The sequence below is a fragment of the Calonectris borealis genome, chromosome 3 (genome assembly GCF_964195595.1).
Source record: "Calonectris borealis chromosome 3, bCalBor7.hap1.2, whole genome shotgun sequence".
NCBI classification, from domain to species: domain Eukaryota; kingdom Metazoa; phylum Chordata; class Aves; order Procellariiformes; family Procellariidae; genus Calonectris; species Calonectris borealis.
The window spans coordinates 120,906,070-120,926,236 of record NC_134314.1 but is presented as its reverse complement, the minus strand read 5'-3'; the positions used below and the strand labels follow the sequence as shown (position 1 = coordinate 120,926,236).

The window sequence follows — 20,167 nt, the reverse complement described above, 5'->3', positions numbered from 1 at the left end:
ATTCAGCTGAAGTTACCGGATATAAGTACATAAAACCAATTTATTAGGTGAAACAGGGTTACTGCTCAGAGACAAGTGTCCCCCTGAAATAATAGCATGTGCTGGCTTCTCTACTTGGACAAGAGGAAGAGTTGTCTGGTTTTGCTACTGTTGTGCTCTTTTTGAACAGTCAGTTCAAAAACTGTCAGTTAAGTTTTTTTTTTTTTTTTGAGTTGTTTAGCTGACAGCTGATTGACCAGCCATTCCGAAAGCAGATGGGAAAACCTGTTCAGGTCCCCCTTCTTTTCTTTCTCTTCTTTTTTTAAGTCCTCAGGATCTCGCCTAATTACAAGGTGTGTAGAGTGCCTGTGGCCCAAACAAGTAACATCCATTCAGGAATCTGGGTGTTCCTTGCATGTTTTCCCCAGATGAATGGATCTCAAGTTTAATTAGCAGTAATACAATAAATCTAAATTTATATCGCTATGAACATATGAAAGGGAGCGTAAAATAAATTCATACTTCTTCCCATCTGTGCTTGGTACAAGTGTTGATATACTCATAACAAAAATAAGGTCCAAGTGTTTCATCAAAACCAAAATTTTGTCATTTCTTATTACACAAAAGCAAAGTATTTATCTTGCAAGTATTTGAAGGTCTATAAGAGTCCGTGTGAAGAAATTTCTGCCCGTTAATGCACATTAATGTCGCTGGCACACAGACTTGTGTATATGAATTTTTCTAAAGTGTCTGCAACAGTATTTACGTAAGTGTAAATGTCCTGTGGAGGTTTTGCAATACCAGCATTTCAGCGGAAGGCCCCAGGTGAAATTTTATAGAGTGTGCTTTGAGTGTCTCAACCGATTATAACGTTAAGTAACTAGAACATAATGTAAATAATAGAATTATTTAAGAAGTTACTACAGATAGATGTTTTTTATAATTTTTATTTAGTGAGAGATAAAATGATGCAGTATGTGAGCTAACGATGTCACTGGGCTTAGCTGTGTCGGTTCTGCAGCACCATCTAATTGATCCAAGAACAGAATATACAGATATCTCCTTTTCAAAGTACCCTCAGTAACATGGTTTCACTCTCCTAGAGAATGTGTGTGTGTGTGTATACACAGCCACAGGCATACTCTTTTTCTCAGACATCTCAAAAGATGAAACTGGATTACCGGTAATTTTTGATTACATGGCCATTGTAATCTCTCAGTTATTAGCAGTTTGGCACTCATCAAGAGCAGCTTTTGCAGCACTTTCGGTCACTGAGTGAACTGAAACTCTTGGCTTGACAGAAGATTTCAGAGAAGCCCAGATTGCCATGTGGGAACTGGTTTAAAATCCCAGGTAACTGGAAGAAATGACCCCCCCCAGGTGTCAAGGGTTCCTATAGTGAATTTAAGCACACTTTTCGTTTCCTTGTCAATGAGATGAAAATGGAGCCGTTGCCCCTGAGAAAGGGGGAAGAAAGTGGCCCCACCGTGTAATAGTATTTTGCAGGAGAGGTCGGTGAGTGGTGTCTGTCACCTTCCTCCCCTCCACAACCGCATGTTAAATGTAGGCTGCTGTTGATAGAGGGGCAGGCAGGTTTTAAAAAGAAACAAATAAGTGGGGAGAGCAAATAGCTTTCACTGAGTTTATTGCCTTTATTCCTTCTGCAAAATCAAGGGAAGCCTCTGACGCTTTGCTCCTGGCAAAAATGTTTGTCTGGTTTTTACTGCCTCATGCGCTTTCTTTTGATACGTTGGGCAAAGTGAACAGGCGTAAAATTGAAGCAGGGACAGAAGAGGGGAGGAGACAAGGAAGGACCAGTCCTAGAGAGCGAGTTATACAATGCTAGCCCTTAAAGCCTGGAAAAAAACTGTTTAAAATTGCTGAGTATGAAGCAAACATTGCCTGGGTCAGCTCTCCAGCATGACAGCAATAAACATGTGACCAATAATTCAGCCCGACAGAGGAGATATTCACGAATACAAATATCACGAATGCTCTGTTCTGCTTATGCACCTAACATGCAATGTGTAAGCCTGGACTTCCCTGATGGCGCGCTCTCTCTCCCGTCCTCTCATTTGATAAGCGTCTTCCATGTGAAAGCGCAGCCTTTCTGATCCCATTAGAGAAGAGAGGCTCTGTCTCTGCCGTCCTTTTTGCAACCTGTGCGCTCTGTGAACCACGCCGTGCGTGGGGGATTTGTAAGAGATGCATTGGGACCTAACATGTCACAGGCAGACTCGGTACGGATGAAACCCCATTGACAGAAAGGATTAGCTGTAACTGAGAGAGAAAAACAAGAAGTCATATTTTTAAGGAAGATCATGGTGCAAAATTTTGATTATTTATTGGGCAAGAAGATAGTCAGGGCTTTGTGTTATTAGAGATTCTGTACCCTAGGAAACTGGCAGCGAATTCAGTCTGGTGCTGCCAAACTGTACTTCAGAATCTGAGGTTTCATATGAAAAAGGGGGGAAAAAGCAAAACAAACAGAAAACCCTCTATACCCTGCAGCTGCAGAGAAAATACTCAGAAACTCACTGTGACCAGAGTTGTGTTCTTGTCTTGAGTCAGCAATCAGCTTGAAGCAATACCTTTGAGAAGAGCGAACTGTGCTGGTCATTTCCATGCGTGTGAGCTATGAAGTCTGACATGTTTACACAGCAGCTAGCTCATTTCTATGCTTTTTTTGCAAAAACCTCAATGTAGTGCATGCTGTTTGAGAACATATTTTCTTGGGACAGAAGAAGAGAACCAGAAGGAAGGTTTATTATTTTTCATGTAAATTAGAATTAAACTTCCCTTCCTCTATTCTTCTCCTACCACCCCCCCCCAAAAAAAAAAAAAAAAAAAAAAAAACAAGCAACTTTTCAAATTGTGGAGAAACAAGAGAAACAAGGGATATTTTCTTTGCCCACCGGAAAAAGCTTTAGTCATATCCGGACTCTTGAAAAAATCAAAACAAAACCCCCTTCTTCCCACTAACTCCTACATTCTCCTTAGTGCCATATGCCCCAATTTACAATTACCCAGCTTTTAATACATTCCACTTCTTCTCTGACAGCTATACAATGTACAACAGTTGCACAGAGTCAGAAGGCAAATCTGTGAAGCACAAAGAATAAAGAATTTGGTGACAGTTTAAAACAAATGTAGTGAATATGGAAGTAAATAACATAAGTAAAACTGGATACTGGTGGTATTTTTTCATTTCTGTATGTCTATCTAAACCTCCTGTCTTGAACGTACCTACACAGTACCGTGAATTTCCCTTTTGGGGTCAGCTCCACCGAATTTACATATAGCAGGCTGCAAAATACAGGGGATCTTGTACCTAGTGCTCGTGATCACCCTGAGGAACCTGTTAATCAGCGGAACAATTGTATGGTTATATGGCTCGCATCATGTTTGAGTATTGGAGCTCAACATTAGAAAAGCCCTGTAATTGCTAATAATTAGTACTGGATAAGCCTCGCAAGGTTTGCTTAAGAGTCCCCTCATGTCAGATTCATATCCAAAGCGTATCTGAACTATCTGAACCGTTTAAGGATCTGGGAGGTAATACTTTGTCATTGTGTAAGGCAGAAGACCTGTGTATGAAAGGGCAAGGGGATTGTGAAATAATTACTCGCTCTGCATTTAATTTGAGTCAATGAAAATGCCAGAATGATTGAAGTGTTTATGCTGAAGATCAAGGAGGTAGATTGGAATAGGGTAATCAAAACCAGGGACATCTTCCTCAAGTTTTTTTAATATTTCTTAGGGAGGAGATAATGGAGGACTGTGAGAGTATGGCAAGGGAGTGTTGGAAGGAAAATCGGGATCAGAGGTCACACCTGTGTGAAGCGATGGTTTGAAAATGACAAGTAAAAATAGAAATATGCTTCACTTGACGGTGATGAATGGGTTCCTTGACCTGAGGAGGAAGACTAGAAGTGGCTTTGCACTGTGGAGATGGTAATTTGATAGCAGCAGTTACAGGTGAAAAAGTGTGCTGTTAAAAATACGGTGGAAAAAATGACTGGTCTTAATTATCTATGGGTACTCATGCCCCTGGGCCTCGATTGCCGGGGTAGCGGTGCTTTTCTGCTTGTGGCACTTTCAGTTTGCCATTTTTCCATACTCCCATCCCTGTTTTCTCCAGCCGTTCCCAGTATGCCTTTTACTTTGTGTTTGTCTATGCTTTGCTTATCTTCAGCGCTGGAGTATTCTGCACCACTCACCTGCCTCTTTCTTCTGGCACCACAAAACTGTTCAACGGGCCTCGTAAAGTTGGTAAACTCATGAGCAAGACTCAGAGAGTCAGTATGGCTATACTTGGGACTCTACATATAGTTTCCACGATGTGGGAGGTGGGATCAGTCATATCTTGCTTACACATCTCTTCTATCCCAAGGGCAGGGAAACATTTGCCAATGGCCTATAACCTTGCCTCTCTGCAAGCAAAAAATGCCAAGAGTCTTGTCAGCTTTTTACATACTAAGACAAAAAGCATGTTATGGGCTGCTGGCTGCTTCTGTTCAAACATGAAGCATGGATTTTGAGGTTAGTCTGTTTGCTTAAAAGAGGTTCTGATTGAGATGAATTATGAAAATGTCAATAAATACCACATTTTAAAAGGTAATAAACTGACTATTAATGTTGGAGCAGGGCTCCAGGCAAACATTAGCAGCAGCCTGAACCACCTACCTTTAGGTACCTTCTTCCTCCATAGCACTCAGCATGAGGAGCCAAAGCAGCCCTGAATCCCAGAAGGGAGTTCTTAAAGCCCCAAATAGTCAAAAATGCTTTACAGACGCCATGCTCATGGATTTTGTTCCTTTGTGTGTGGGTTTCAGTCATAGCTAGCCATGCAAGCCCCGTATGCACATGTGACATCAATCCATGTCTCGGCTAAAAATACCTAGTGCGTTACAGTTTACTGTGGTGCAATTAATCGTATGTCAGGGCACCGTGATGCCAAGTTTCATTTTGGTTTGAAATGCTATATATGGAAAATTGGAAAAAATAAATAGTGAAATGCCGTGTTTAGCGTAGTTCTCTTCTTTTGCAGTTCTTTGTAAAAACATACCAAAGCTTTCTTCTACAGACTTGAGTCAAAAATAAATAATCTTTTCATACGTCAGGTCAGGGTTTAATTGCTTGCCCACCCAGTCAGGAGCTACCTGCCCCTTGCCAAGTTCTGATCTGTGTGCTATCATAACACCAGTTTAGAGATTACCAAATTAAATGACCCATTCGGGGAACGCTCGTATCCATAGGTCTCCCCCTTTCCTTTGCCGGACTTGAAGTCTGATGAGTGTTTAGACATTGCTTTGAGATAATGATAATGTGCCTTTTAATTAGCATCAATATTTCTAATCTTTTGGGAAATAATAATGTGCTGCTTTTTTACTCCTTGACTGCTGACAGATGGCCACTTATTAGACATCGTTAAATTCTGACATCAATCATTTTTGTGCTTTTTAAAATATGTTCGTCATTTAAATGAAATGATATATATAGGAGGAAGGTTTTTCACGCCAGGTTGTTTAGACGTCGACGCGGTGCTGAAACAGCATTTGGTGGAGGCCTTGTTTTTTAAGACGTTTTCAGTGTAATCCCCGAGGCCTTGCTAACTTGTCATTTCAGTGTGCATGCGTATGTTAAAAGGGGCTCTTGTATGGAAGTAGCCCGAATGCTTTTGAGACAAAGCCACTATTTAAACATTTAGAAACTTGAACTTTTGAGAAGCCTGTGCTCATACGCAGAAAACATTTCATGCATTTACACAGGAATTCATATTGTACGTGTGTTGTGAATGCCGTGAAAAAGTGAAGATGAATTCCTGTACGTTATTTGCAGCAATGCTTTATTTGACTTGATGCATTCTTGGCTAGAGCCTCTAATTTGTTTTTGGTGAAACTTTGTTTAATGGGTGCAATTACGATCTGCATTGTGTCCTTGCTCGTCTTAATAGCAATATTAATTTGCAGGAAGGGACAAAAATTATCTTGCGGAGTTATCAAGCGGTGTTTAGGCTTTCTGAATGCTAATTAATTCAGAGCTCAAATGCTGTACCTGCTGTTTAAAAGGCTGGCAGCTTGTATTCATCACCTGAGTGACAGCTGTTCCTAGACTTTTTTACTTTTTAAAAGAGTAGGGAAGATTAACTCCTTCCATGCTAATGACTGCCATATTGAAGTAACAATAGTTATGTTCAAAATTTAAATTTGCAAAATCGTGTCTTTAACAGATTTGCTGATTTTGACAGCGTATTAGAGAAGGGATTGATGACAGTATATTGTTCAGAGAAATTGCTAAACATTTCTCCAATACACTGTTAGTTTTTCTGGGCATAAAAAAAAAAAGTCTCTCTGACATTTGATGTCAGAACCAGATCCTCCTTTTAAGCTAGAAGAGAAAGAATTAAAATATTGCCAAGTCAGATTTGAACGTTAATAGTGAGTGTGGAAGCTGAAGAATTTTTCTCTTGGACTCAAATCCTTTTTTTTTAATATTTACTGGCAAGGAAAATGTTTATTAGTTGCAATACAATTAAATCTTCACTTAAGCCATTTAAATGTCACGCAAAATAGTAAAAACCAGTTTTTGTATTTTATACACTGCATTCAAAGATCATTGAGTTGTTTTTTGTTAAACTAAACTTCTCCGCACTAGGAAGAATTGATAGTCTTTGGTAATAAAAAAGGGGGCTTAAAGGCATGCAGGTAATTTAATTTAATCTGAGAATGAGTATCATCTGGTATAATGCAGATGTTCATATGCAGGTTTGAGAGGATTACGCAGCTTGCCTGAATGATTGAGGAAGTGAGATACTGGTATTGGATTACATTCCTTCTTTTCCACAGAGCAACAGGTAGCTAAAACACCTGTGTTAACTCCATCCCTCCATTCCCTCCTGCCCCCAATCAAAACATTTTAATTGTACTGCTTTTTTTTTTTTCGGAGGAAACGTGAGACAAATCAACAGTTGCCTCATGTCAAAGGGTATTGCTGAACTACTGATACCAAACAAAATTCCACAAAAGCTTCCAGTTGGTATTTTAGGGTAAATTCAAGGGTACTTTAAAGACCTATAAAGTCTGGTATGTGTTTTGCTATATAAGTATTTCAGAAATACAGATGTACAGTAGACATGTCATAATAATTACAAAATTTTCATTCTCATTTTGGAGGCCCTGTATCTTTAGGGAAACTCAGGGCGGACTTGACTAATGCCTCTGGGCTTTGATTCTGCTCACATCAGTTTTTACACATTCTGATTCAGTAAATCTCATTAAGCACATGTTTAACTTCCAGTATTCACTGAAAGTTCTGTTGACTTCAATAGCAAATTAAGCACATGCTTAAATGTTGTTCAGAGCCTTAGGGGAAGGTGATTAAACTAAAGAACAAAGCTATGCTATTAAAATATTTTAACTCATTAACGTCCAGGAGATTTGCTGATACTGATTCACTGAATACTCTGTATTGAAAGTAAAACAATTACCTTAGAGTTGGCTGGCTCTCTTGCGCAGCTTGGAACACCAGCATCAGTATATTAGCAGGGTGTTTCTGCTCTGACAATACATTTCCTTTTGCTTTTTACCTACTGTGCTATTCTTATAAATAATCAGTGATTATAAGGAGTGATTGAAAATATAATGGGAAATAAAAAGGTTCCCGAGCTTGTTTACAAAGTGTTCTTGAAAATGAAAATAATTTTTAAGAAATTGTTGTCTTGTTCCAAGTTACTCAAACGTCTTTTGTTATTCCTCATTAACTTCAAAAGACATTTTTAGTTTCCACACACAGGGATGATTTTTTTAAGCTTTAGCAGTATTGTCTTTGTGTTCTTTGTGTGTGGACATTTTCTGTGTTCATTTATTGTGGAGTTTGATACAGAGTAATTAAAAATCATGCTTTGGCAAGACTGAGATGTAGTCTTTGAATTAGCGTGTGAGATGCTCTAATGAGTCCAGCAAGCATTAAGAAAATGCACTGCAGTATGTAGTTCTGTCCTTAGTATGTTACTTACTAAAAAGTCTCTCAACTTTTTAGAATTTTGTGAAATACTTTCTGTAGGGGAGATGTGTTGCTCTCTAGTCCATGGGGATAAGGTTCTATAATAACCCCGTAATGATTCAGAAACCAGAAGATTGCTCAAGTGTTTGGGACCGGGGGTAGAGGGGCAGCAGGAGGTTAGAGGGAAGGTGGTTGGGTGTTTTTTCGTTGTATTTGGTTTACCGTAGAGGAAGCAATCAGACCAAGACTGCAATATTTTGAAAGGCTGGACATGGCGTCGTTAGGTTTCCCAAGTTCCTGTCCTGGAACAGTTACGCTGTGCGCAAAACCGTGAGCTCATTGAAATCCTGGAGTGAGTTATTTGGGGTCTGTAGTCTGTCTGCAGCTTCTTGAAATAAATCTGAGTGATAAAGCTACATAATTTGTTGCTACTGCGGTGTTAAAATCTTACGATGATTCAGTCTCAGTGTGCTCACTGAGTCAGACCAAGAAACCATCGAGTCTGCTGACTCGTGTTTGCTTCTTGACCTTTTGGCAAAGATCAAGTATAGCATACGTTTTTATCAGTTTAATATCTGTTATGTCCTCAACTTGAGGATTTTATATTAAATGAGTTTGGGGACTGGGAAATGTACTTGGAGCTTACGCCATCCTCTCCATGCATGAAGCCGGCTATTGCTGTGTTTCTAGAACGGTGTGAAAAGAAAAAGAAAAAAAAAGCAACAAGTCCCCTGATGACCGTAAATGAGTGCAAAGGGAAGAGCGGGAACAGAGCAAGCATAGATTATGCTTCTCTAAAGTATTCTCTTAATCTCTACCGATTTTCAGCTCAGGGGTTTTCCCAAGCCTTAATAAAACCCCTGTAAAAATAAAATAAAATAGCTCTTCTGATTGCATTTTAATCTTGTTTTCAGTGTTTTCTCAATCCGTATTAATATCCATTTTGTAACGTCCAGTATTATAACATCAGATTATCACCTTCAGGACTGGGCATTACTTTGTACTTATCGGCTACAGCGAGCCTATACTCGGTCGCATCCTTGTTGAAGAGCAAGTTATTGCATCACTGTTGCGGCTTATTTTCACTGACCAGTCTTACAGGTGCTGTTTTTCTGAAAAATGAGATAAAATAGCAATCAGAAATAACCGCAAAATCCAAAAGAGAAGAAACATACTGCATCGTGGTGAAATGGTACATATAGGATTTTATTTGGTTTGATTGAAGACCATCGGAAAGAAATAGATGCGCTCGATATCTTTGAGGAAACACTGCTGTCACAGGTGTTTAAAATATATTCAGAAATATGCCAAAAACTATGGAGAGTTGGTACTCACTTGAACGTTTTGGATTGATTAAATACCAGCTTACGCCATTTTATAAACTGCCTGTCCAGAACTGTTCATAACATGTCGCAGTCAGTGGGTGGCTAACAAAAGCTGGTTTTATTTGGCCTGTGACATAGTTACCGCTGAGGTCTATGTAATAATGCAGCAGGTGATGACAAACGTGGTTCATGACATCTTTTGAAACAGAATTGAACCACTAAACGCCAAGTTGATGTGACAGGGTGAAAACTGGAAGTTGTATTAGAAGCAAAATGAATACAGCTCAGATAGAGAGTGATCAAAATCATTTCTAGATGAGATAAGAATTTGACCCTTCAAGGATTTCTTACTAAGTATGTGAGGTAATACAGAAAGGAGGAACCTGTGTCATTGTAAATTAGTGTCCTTGAGTTATGTCTCATTACCAAGACACCTTCAGTTTTTTAATTATTTGAGCTGCCATGGTTAATAAAAAGAAAGTTAATTCGGTGTGACATTTTTGGTGGTAGCGTGCTGCACTACCAAATTAATTGCAATAAAATAAAATAATAGTTTCCAAAAAAACCCCAAACTTCCTGTTCCTTGCATTTTGAATCAGTTAATGATTTCTTAATCATTATTTACGGCTTCAGCATTTAAATTAGGACATGTTAAATAAAGCTGATGTTCTGGGGAGGGAGGGACTTAAGTGTTTGTTAATTGTCACTATTTTAATGTCGCTATTTAATGGAAAATATAATATTTTGATTCTTTAGAATTTCTGTTTAGAACCAAAAAATAGTGTCTACAAGATAGAAATCCACTGCAGCAAAATACCATCTTATTACTATGCGTGCTACGACGCTTACAGGTTATTGTCAATATACAGTGTCTACTGGCAAGGAAGCTTTTGTTTGTCATGGGAACAAAATGATTGCTCCTCATTTTTCTTGACTGCTGAGTTCTTTAAGCGAAAAGCATTTTGATCCTGGAATAAATATTGATTCTCTCTTTTCTCTCTCTGAGAAAATTAATTTAGTGTGAGTTATATTCACCCAGGTGAGGTAAGGGCGGCTCAGGACCCCACAGGCTACTTAAACCTGTGACACAGGCCAGCATTCAAGAAGTGTCTTCATTACCCCTAGGTCAGCACATACATGCTAGTTCTTTTGAAGAGTGTCTCCTGGGGCAGAGCAAGGGAGGATTCGTGAGCCACTTGTCTATAGCAATAGGACTGCAGGCTTCCTTTTTTCTAGCCAAAAAGTAGTAGAATCTATCTGCCTTCATTCATGTCCACCTCCCCCCCTTCTGAGTGGTTCTGTACCCTAAAACCAGGTGGTCTAGGTGAAACCTAGGGCCCTAAAGCGTTGTGCCTTCCAGAGACAGCCTTTGGAGAAACGTGAAGATCTGCATTTTGCTGTGCTGATTTTTAGCATGCAGAAATCCTTTTCACAGTGCATGGGGGGAAGAGTAGAGAGGTTGGCAATAGCCAAGTCTTCTTTTTGTAAATAGGCTGAAAACACGGACGAGAGAATGCAGAGTGTTGAGATAATGCCTGGGAATACGTTTACAAAACTGAGCAGCCATTGCTATGGCCACTCTTCAGCTGACAGGGGACATGCTCGTCCTTGGAGAGGGGCTCAGTGGCGTATTCTTGATAGACAGACTGAAAGAAGAGGCAAGAGCAATGGGAAAAGTTGGGCAGATTTCTTTAAAGAATTGCATGCTTCCAATTCCTTCTCTTTGCAGCTCTCTTAAGAAGACGTCTTGAGAAACATCTGAACCTTTGCAGATGACTACGTGTGCCTGTTGCTATCGTAGTGTTCGATATCAATCTGTGTCCGTGCGCATCCCTATCAGATTCAAAGCATAAGCCTGTGTTACTGTAGAAATTATGTCATGCAAGTGCGAAATTTCCGCTGCCCCACCTTAAAAATTAACTTTCATTAGTCAATTAACAATTAGACCAGATTGCTCTGTTCCCTTTAGAGAGTGATACCTATTGTGTCTTGATTTCACCATTATAAAAGCAACAATTAGCATTCTAAGAAATTAGTTTAGTGGAATTTATTGCAACATGATAAGCTTTGGTATTTGTATAGTCTGTGTAAGCTGCTGACATGCTGAATCACTGGATTTTATTGTGAAACTAATTATTTGATGTTTATGTGTTGTACACTGGTCTTTGTATTATAGCATTGGCCATTTCCTTAGTAAAATGTTTTGAAGAGATGAAGAAAAATGATAAGGATTGTACATCTCTAGCACAATGTTAACTGTACATCTCCAGCACGATGTTATCGTGCTTTTGTTCCAGAGTCGGTACTATTGAATTAATGCTGAATTCACGTTTCATTTCATTTTTTATTTTTGACTCCTTGTTGTTTTTTTTTTTTAAAAACCACCACCACAATAAAAAACAAAAATGAGCTAACATAAAAATAAAACTCACTCACTTCTTCTGTGCCTCAGACAGAGCATAGTCCTGCCATTGACTTTCTGAAAACAATTAGGATTGTTTGAGATGGTTTTAAGCTAAAATGGGGACTTTCATATGGCCTGTATTATCTCTCCTCAAGGGAATGCATTTTGTTAAAGTGACGATTGATGAGATTCAGTACTAATGTCAAACTTCGTTCTGCTGTATGAAGTGACATAATTAAAACACCAAAACAGCAGAACACAAGCAGTGGAACGTTGTTGAACTTGTAGATATTTCCACATAGGTGATTTAAAATTTGATGGAACAGCGATATGAGTGTTTGAGGCATGTCCATGTGAGATGTAAGAAAAACAAGCCTTAAGCAACTCAGCTATTTCCCTCAGAAGGATTTTATCCAGAGAGGAAGATGCAATATTTATGTGCAATAGCAGCTGGGTATTTTTAGAATTATTTTAAATTCCTTTATAGTAAGTCTCTGCATGATTAGAGAATAGATACAAATCAGATAAGGTAACAGTTTGTCCCATTTGTGTGAAGTGGTCTTCCAGGAGAAAATTACAATTTATTTCCTTCTAAATGCGGTATTCATTTTGGAGTAAATTAATTAAGGCTGAGCTGATAAGTATCTGCTGTTGTTCTGTAGTCATGACATGGCAAGACACTAGGTATCTACATGCAAAACTCATTCGTACATCAAAAAGAAAAAAGTGCCTGTGCCTATTGTTTCTAGAGCTGTGATGTGATACTTTAAATAAATGACTTAATTCCATGTTCAAAATACCCAAAGGTATAATGTTTTATTATTGTTATTATTAACTTAGATTGCATTAGTATAACAGCTCTTTCCTCATTTGAGAGCCTTTTCTCATGAGACAGGAAGGTGGCCTCTGTGCGCTCTGCCCTACCTGGTTTACTACGTTATCCATGGTATGACTTGAACAAATAAAGATGAATATAATCTAAATCAAGCATCCTAAAATGACTCTCAGTTTGGAGTTCCCTCAGTGATCTTCACTGATGGGGAGGACATGTTTGGAGGTTTTATCAGTGGAATCATGATATGAACTGCTTAGTTACTCTGTACATGCTGGAAAACTGGATGGTTTCCTTGTTTCTCTTTGAGGGGAGATAAAAAATTCATGCAGCAGAAATGTTAAGACTGTCACTGTTTGAACCAGTCAGTTAACAGAGAACGGCACATGAGCTTTCCATTGAGTTGCAGGAGATCGTTGACTTGATGTCTACCTGTGTTCAAACACAATTGCTTTCTATGCTTATTCCAGTCATGCTATGTTATTTTCTATTGAATTATTTTTCTGCCTTAAACTTAAGCTCATTGCAGAATGGTTTCATGTAACCATATTGAATGTAAAGGTATGCGTTTCTACATAAATGTTCTCTCGTATGGATTCTCTGCAATACTATCTCAATGAGGTGGATGGAGAATCAAGTGCTGAATCTTTTAAAAATGCTTTTGAGTGCTATCTTCAAACGGATATTATGAGGAATGAATATAGCCAGAGCTTAATCATAAACTTTTCCCTTTCCTGACAGTACTGACATTTACTTGTTTCTAGACAAATAGATGAATCATAGCTAACGAGTTGTTTTGATCATTCATGGTGTTAATGCAAAACCAAGGCTCATATATTTTGACCCTATACCTCTGAATTAAAGACTGAAAGCCTAAAAGCTCATGTTTTGCAAAGACTTATAAACGACTCTAAAAGTTGCTCCATTCAGTAGGCTTCGGCCACTGGTGAGCTATGGGTGACTGCATGCGGAGGGCATCTGCAGGGCAATCCATCATCCAGTGGACATTTGCTGGCATGTAGCGCTGGAAGCTGAATATTTAGTAACGCACTTTTTTTTCACATGAAGCTTTACCTATGCCTCTTGCTGTGAGTGAAATGGAGTGGTAACCTGTGATCCCAGTGAGTCTGACTCACGGCAGGCTTTTCAGTTAGAGGGTTTCACAGCACTATGTCTGTACTTCTTACTGTCTGCTTGCTTGTCCAAATATCCTCCATTAGAGCAAGAAAAGGAAATGTGGGTATGTGAAAGAGGGAAAGAGGATTGATGCTAAATATAGCAAATAAAAAGGGAAACCTTGACCAAATTGAGGTTAAGAATACTTACCTGTTCCAGTTTTAGTATCCCTGTATTTTTGTATGAAGAGCAACATAAAGGAGTATGGTGTTTCAAAGTGTGGGGATTTGTACCTGCGACATGTTGTTGGATACTGGAACAAGATTTTGGTTCTCAAGTTGGCTTCCAAGAGTCAGTTGGGAAGCATGTATTAAGTATTTCTCTGGGGAGCGGTATTAGACTTTGCATGTAATTCAGCTAAAGTAGCAAATTTAGTCCTTGAACCTTAATGTTTCTGTGATTTTAAAAATATTTTGCTGTATGTAGGGCTTTTTTTTAAAAAGGGGATAGCTAACCCAAAGGCCACATACAAGCCTTCAAGTTCAACCTTTTCATTTTACTTGACACTCTAGAAGAAGATAAGGAGGGGAATGCTGTCAGAGAGTTTACATGGAGGATGGAGAGGGGTGGTGGTGAAGGGGATAATGACTTCAGCTCTGATTTTCTTCCTCCTGCTGCAGCAAGGCATCTGTATTCTCTGCTGGGTGCAACCAGCTTGCAGGAAGCTTTCGTTCCTGCAAACCACAAGTCAGTCAGCAGATCATCTGGGAAATTAAAGAGACATCAGAGCTGGACTTGTTTTAAAAAGAAAATAAAAAGTGTGGATGGATGGTGAAGGGGAATGATGGGAAGAACGCGAGGAAGGACTCGGGTATACTTCCATCTGCAGTATTGTAAAGATAATACTGCTGTGGTACCAGGTGCCGTGAGCTGCCAGCCAGCCGTAGCAACGGATCTTTGTCTTCCATTTCACATACAAAGGGGAGAGCTCAGTCAAAAATCAGCTTGCAGCTGGCTGGCACTTCAGGGGGATCACTAACAGTGAAGGAATAAGACTGAATGTTTCTGGTCTGAGATTAGCTGAAGTCTTCTCTTATCATATAATGGCTTATTATACCATAGTGTTCAGGCAAATGTGTATAGTGTTAACAGTATGTCAATTGTTTTGTCTAGTAATCAGACTCTTCATTTTGTGCTGCAGAAACAAATGCCTTTTTCAATTGCTTTAATATGCTACATTCTTTAAATTAGATGGTCTATAGGCAGCATATAAACAGCACTCTCCAATATTATTTCAGAAAATGAATAGCACGTGTGATGCCCACGCTCATCTACAAGAGAAACTGCAGAGTGACATAGGTTCTTGTTATTTGCTTCCATATGAACAGCTCTGAGTAAGTGTCCGTTCTCAAGAAACACACATTTGGTGCATTCTGGCTCGGGGAAGGCTGTATGTCTATTTGACATGCTCTCAGTGGAGAATTGCTTATCCATGCCTGATCCTGACTGGTTTCACCTTCCAAAAGAAACTAGCATAGGTCAAAAGTTGGCAAGATGGATTGAAAAGTGTTTCCAGCTGATGGAAATGCTTTTGGTAACCAAGTGGGGGAATTTGAAATCTAATCTATTCTCAACGGAAAAACAGCAAATAGTCCATGTTTCAACACGAACAAGCTATTCCAGTATCTAAAGTGCTGACATATATGAGTTTTTCAAATAACAGAGACCTTGAATCAACTGCTTTTGCATGAAAGGTACAAAGTATCTTCTTTAATGCACCGCAGTGTGCCAAAAGAACTTTTTTGTTTACTAGTTCACTGCAATGATAATAACCACACCTGTATGTGAACGTCTCCAGACTCCTCTTCCTCCTCCAGTTCTTGTGTTCCGTGATTTTGGCATTCCTAATTTCTCATTTCTTTCCCTTTCTAAATTCTTAATATTTTCCTTTCTGTAGTTGAATCTTTCCCTCCCTTATTTGAATATTCATCATTTCCATTTGTCCTTTTTTCTCATCTGAATTTCTTTTTCCTGTTTACTTTTTTCATTCTTGCCTGCTTGCCATGTTTAGGTTCTTCCATATGCCAGTGCTTCACGAGTAGTTCCTATACTGTCCAGCACTTTGAGGGCAACACACGTTCTCAGTTACCTGTTCCTCTACGTGAAAGTGCGTGCTGTGAGCTTAGGAGGACCAGAGCGTGTCTTTTTGGACAAAGATTGTTTTATTCCTCCTTGATTTTCTTAGCTGCTTTTCTTTGCCCTCCGTTCCTTCCATCTGTCTCTGACTGTAAGCAGAGCGTAAGGCAAAGTAGGGGCCAAGTGTCTGTTAGGTTTCCTGTTGAAATCCAGAGTGATGATGAGGATGTGAGTCAGAGACTGAGTAACACTGGGCACAACAGCATAGAAGTACTTTACATATATTTCTTTATTATAATTTTCCTTTTTTTTATTCCATTGTTTGTCCTTCTTTTGTTCTCTCTGTACCTCTCCTAGCTCATGTATACAACTAATTGACATTTTATAGGAGATCTTTAATCAAACATGGTTACCTTCTCATTTGCCTGGAACAGGGAGCTCCTTTGGTATAGGAATTGTCCTAGGAGTGCTAAGCTGCCCTTCATGGCTTTGCAGGACTAATGAGATCTCTCGTTATACCCATTCCCCCCCACCCTCCCACCGCCCGTTGCACATCACAGATTTCTTAGTCAAACTAGTGTGTGCAAATTTCTAGTGTAAATTCAGAACTGAACAAGGCAAGGAGCCCTTACAGTTGTTTTGGTAAAATCTTTAAAAAGAGTTTCAAAATTTAATTTCTCCTGACAAGGGCAATCAGCAAAGACAGATTTCTATAGCACAGAAGCAATCTTGTTTGACTGTCTTGAGCGAATTCTCCCACTACCGACTGACTCCTGAGATTAAGTGGAATTTCTAACAAATCCTGTTACAATGGGCCAAGCGCTGTCTCTCTAGTTGTACTTATCTGTTGCAAACCTCAGTTGAGGTTTATTTTATGGTGCTTGGAATATCGTCATACTCTGCATTGCTGCTACTATAGATAATGGATGACCACTTGGTTAATGTTTGATGGCAGTCACAATACACATCTCCCAAAGTTAAGTGTCCTTATGTCTTTATACGAGAACTGACCTTCAGGGACAGTAAACATATTGTTTGGCAACAAGTTAATTACAGACTTTATCTTCCAAAAACATTCATGTCACGGGTGGGATAATTAAGATGTCCTTGCAATGAAAAAAGTTCTTGAGTTATAGTAATGTTCCGAAGTAGGTGTTAGAAACCGAGGTCACAACAGTGTTACAAGAGCTGTGTACTCATGTTATTTTGACTAAATAATTCTCCTCTTCAGGCTATAAAAATGAAAGATGGACTTAACCGATGTGTATGGCAATATATTCTGTAAGTCTGAAAAAAACAAAGGGATTTGGGTTGTGCGGGGGTATGATGGGCAAGCAGAACGGATTGTGTTTGATTTACTGGGGGATTGATTGCTAGGGTTTATTTTGTTTTTCTCCCCTTTCCTCCTTTTAAGGCCTGTGTCTTTTGTTAAATGGTTAGGATCATGTTGGCCCTTTCTAATTTTATAATGTGAACTTCATGGTGATAAATAGCTAATTATTTGCAATTGAATTAGGCTATGAATTTAAATATGACAGAAACAGATGTACCGGTGATTACCTTCAGTGCATTGCTCAGGGGATCTAAGTTTAACATAGTATAAATACCTTCCAGAAATGTTATTTCTGAAATGGAGCAGTGCAGCTATTGAAGAATATCATAGAGATGTTAATGAGTTCTGTGGTACATGCATATCCTCCAGATGTATTTCAGATATGACGTGTTTCGTTTCGTTTTCTTCCTGGAAGGATTTGGGGAGGGAGGAGAGGTGTGTCCACTGGTGAGATCTGAAGTTCCAGTTCTGGAGCATGGAATCTCTAAGCTGGAAGCATGTCGTTTGGGTGAAGTTATGAAGTGGTTTTTTTCACAGTGAACATTCAGAAGAGGCCACTGAGCGTTTTCCAAAGATGGAGCCCCTAGAGCGGCACACTGCAGTGCTCTTTTGTGGGTGCCACTTAAAATGAAAGTCTTTGTTGGCTGGCTGAACTACGACATGATGCAGCAGGTTAACTACCCCAGCATGCGTTCCTATTAACGTGAAGCTAAGAATGAATACACACGCTGATGTAATTTAAAGGTTTGAATTGTGATATCTGAAAAAAGCATGGACTCTGCACCTGTTCTCTTTCTCAAAACTTGATTCAGGAGACCGATAGGTTTGAGCTACTCTTTTCAGTTTCTCTTTTTTCTATTTGGAAACTTACGTTCCAGCAGAAATAAGTCCATTTTTAATGGACAGTACAATTTTGGACTATCGAATAACTTTAGAATGAGATGTATTTTCTTCAGTAGAAGAAAAGTCGTTTAAAATTAGCAAAACATTCCCCAAATACAGCCACAATACATGGCAGCTGATGAGTCATACCTTGCCAAAATGTAGCAGGAGTATGAATGATTGAAACATAACACTTTGAGACCTCTTTCCGTGTATCCATTTGTGGTTAGAATGATAATATTTAAGCATCCCACCATTAAAGAATAATAGAAAAACGGGATCTAAGCACAAAGACTTAGATTGATGGAACTGTGTCATTCATGTCTAATGCAGCACTGTTAACACACCCATATCTAATTGATAATACAGTAATACAAAATGCGTCCAGGCTGTGTTTATACAAAGTGCAAAGCAATAGAATAACACCTTCAAAATGGTTAATTTTGAGGCTGTCTCGGTGACTGTCTTGAAAGTTAAATTCTTGTATCTTTGCACTTACGAAAATGTTGTCCACAGATATCTGGGCATGGTGTGCTCAAGAAAAGTCAGATAATCTCTTCCAGGTTCCTTCATTATTAAATGGCACCGGAATGTGATTTTTACTGTGCAAATCAATTCAGAGGTTCCATATTTTGAAATTCATCTCCAGTCCTAACCAAAAAGCTAGCTCGTATTTGTTTTACCTTCTGTAGTACATGAGAGTTGAGTCAGTCAGTTGATCTCTCAGTCAGGATGTGATGTATCTTAAAGTGATGTTATCAGTGAACACGCATGACCCATATAACGTTTTTATTTGCACGTAAACTAGGAAGGTTTTGGTGAGCAAGCTTTTCAGTTTTGCATGTTTTAACTTTTTAAATATGCGGTTTCCTCTTTGATTTCTTTTTTTGGAAACTTCATAGCTTATTTTCAGGTTGTCTCTGTTGTTTATCAGGTTTACTTGTGTATTCTATTCAACGTGATGTGGCTCTGTTGAATTTCATTTGAGGTGATTTTTTCTGCATAACTGTGTGCAAATAGGTGTTCCGATAATCCCTTTCTTTTTAAATCAACCAGTTTAATACTTGCTTCTGTCACTGTTACATGGAGATGAGAGACTTGACCTATTTTTAAAAACGAGCTTTTTAGCTTTGTTAGCTACAGGAACACGGAATTTTAGAAGTTTTAGGATTTATTTTTTAATTAGACAGTTGCCATTAGGATTTGCTGGGGCACACGCGGATGATGTTTTCCTTTTAATTGTTATCTTTTGCCGTGGAACTTAGTGCAATTTTTTTCTTCTCGTAACCCCCTAGTGCTTCTTAACCTTGTTAGTGCTCTTCAGCGCTTGACTTTGACCTGCTGTATAGGCTTCAGCTTTGTTGCATAAAAACTGCTTGGATACTGCTAAAATGTATAGATTATTCCATTTCATGTGCATTCAAGCAATAGGCATGAAAGTTGATTCATATATGATTACAGTTATTTCTAACGTGACATTTACCCCAGAACTATATTAAGTTGTTAGCCCTGGAAAAAAGAAGTATTTTCTTAATGCTATTCTGTATTCAATGGCTTTGATGGTACTTGTTGCAGATGTTTCAGATTACTGTCAAAACTTCATTATCAGTGATAATATACTAATGCAGTAAGTTGACATAGGGGTTGACTGAATGACTATTGCAATATATAATTAGGTTGGTGTAATATGATACGTTCCCACTGATCCTACACAGCCTTTAAATGAAATCTGTTTGAGACTGAATTCCCTTGCCGCATTGTTACCATTCCCAGAGTGACTGCTACCATTTTTTTAGGATTCTTGCAGTGGTGTGAGTACGTTAAAGAAACTCCATGTTACACAGCTACAGATACATTTTCTTTCAAATTTTCTTTTAATACTGATATCACTGGAAATAATAATAGAATTAGCAGAACATGTATCTGTGTCTAAGTCTAATAAATCAGATCAAAATATATTTTTTTATATTATATATAATCTGTATCCTGTATATTACTAGTATTTACAAGTATTAAGCCATCTGAGAGCTATGGCAATTTCTAACCCGTATAAACAAAAATATTGTTTGCAGAGATGTTTGCCTGCAACGTGAAAAACTGAAATTTTAATGGAATCCTTCCAATAGCTGTCAGTTTCTTCCTCAGAGTTAGATAAT

General features: G+C 38.7%; 1 protein-coding gene and 1 non-coding gene across 4 annotated transcripts in view; both read left to right on the top strand.

Annotated features, from left to right (window-relative positions):
* The window catches only part of MACROD2 (mono-ADP ribosylhydrolase 2), an 888,004-nt gene that overhangs the window by 396,862 nt on the left and 470,975 nt on the right, over positions 1 to 20,167 (top strand). The window lies entirely within an intron of this gene.
* LOC142081500 (U2 spliceosomal RNA) lies at positions 8,499 to 8,681 on the top strand. The gene has a single exon (XR_012673364.1). It is a non-coding gene; the product is annotated as a U2 spliceosomal RNA (small nuclear RNA).